This window comes from Limanda limanda, chromosome 2, assembly GCF_963576545.1.
Source record: "Limanda limanda chromosome 2, fLimLim1.1, whole genome shotgun sequence".
Classification (NCBI taxonomy): domain Eukaryota; kingdom Metazoa; phylum Chordata; class Actinopteri; order Pleuronectiformes; family Pleuronectidae; genus Limanda; species Limanda limanda.
Genome location: NC_083637.1, coordinates 7,940,641 through 7,941,558, shown reverse-complemented (window position 1 = coordinate 7,941,558; position 918 = coordinate 7,940,641). Strand labels below are relative to the sequence as shown.

The following is a 918-nucleotide window of genomic DNA, read 5'->3' as shown; positions in this document are numbered from 1 at the left end:
ATAACAATATGAAAAAAATCGAAATTTACACGACCGCTGTTCTCGTCTTTTAGCTGTGAATTCAACTCGATCCCCCCCGTGTGGCCCACCCGCTGTGCCTCGGTACATCACTAGCTCTCTAACCCGGGATTAGCGCTAGCTTCATCCCGCTTTGTCCCGGTAGAAGTGCCGCAGTCCCGCCGAGTCGCCACGGCAACCGGCCGGAGGAGGGGACACCAGGACAACAACAACAACAGCCTACCTGGGGGTCCACAAGCCGCTGGTCCTCGGGTCCGGGCCCGGGTTGGTTTCACCTTTTGTCCTCCCCAGGATCCTCCGAGCGGTGGCGGATTCGAACCCCGCAGATGCTGCATCAACGCCCGCAGTCCTCCGCGGCCTCGACCGGTGGGAGCACGACGGAGAGACGGTCTCTCACGCCCGGTCCGCAAGCTCCTCTCACCGGGGACCGGCACCGGGGACTCACGGTGTGGATCCGCTCCGGGGGGTGAAGGGGTGAATGACCCGCAGCTCCTATCCGGACTCTCTCTCTCTCTCTCTTTCTCTATCTCTCTCTCTCTCTCTTTCTTTTTAGACACGTTAATAAAATGTCCTCGTCGTCTGTCCCCGGAGCTGAGGCGGGTCGTTGTCCCCGCGGTGTCCGTCGGTTGGACGCGGTGCCTCGGCTGCAGGATGTTGTTGTTGGAGCGTGAAGCGAGAGCACGGTTTAAAAAGCCCCGAGGACGAGGCTCTGCTGCAGATCCGAGTGTGTGTCTGTGTGTGTGTGTTTGTGTCTGTGTGTGTGTGTTAGAGAGAGAGAGAGAGAGAGCGAGAGAGAGAGAGAGAGGGGGGGTCCAAATCACGTAAAGGACGCCCCCTGATGTTGAGATCGTGGAAGCACATGTTGCAGAAGTGACAATAATCTGAGGTTCAAACATAACA

At 58.1% G+C, this 918-nt stretch overlaps 1 protein-coding gene across 2 annotated transcripts in view; it reads right to left on the bottom strand.

The window, feature by feature from the left end:
• ttyh3b (tweety family member 3b) overlaps window positions 1–753 on the bottom strand; it is a 26,533-nt gene extending 25,780 nt beyond the window's left edge. For both annotated transcript variants that reach the window (XM_061083875.1, XM_061083884.1), the window contains exon 1: window positions 242–753. The gene's annotated coding sequence lies outside the window, so the exon portion shown is untranslated. The remainder of the gene's footprint in view (window positions 1–241) is intronic.
• Window positions 754–918: the final 165 nt, after the last annotated feature.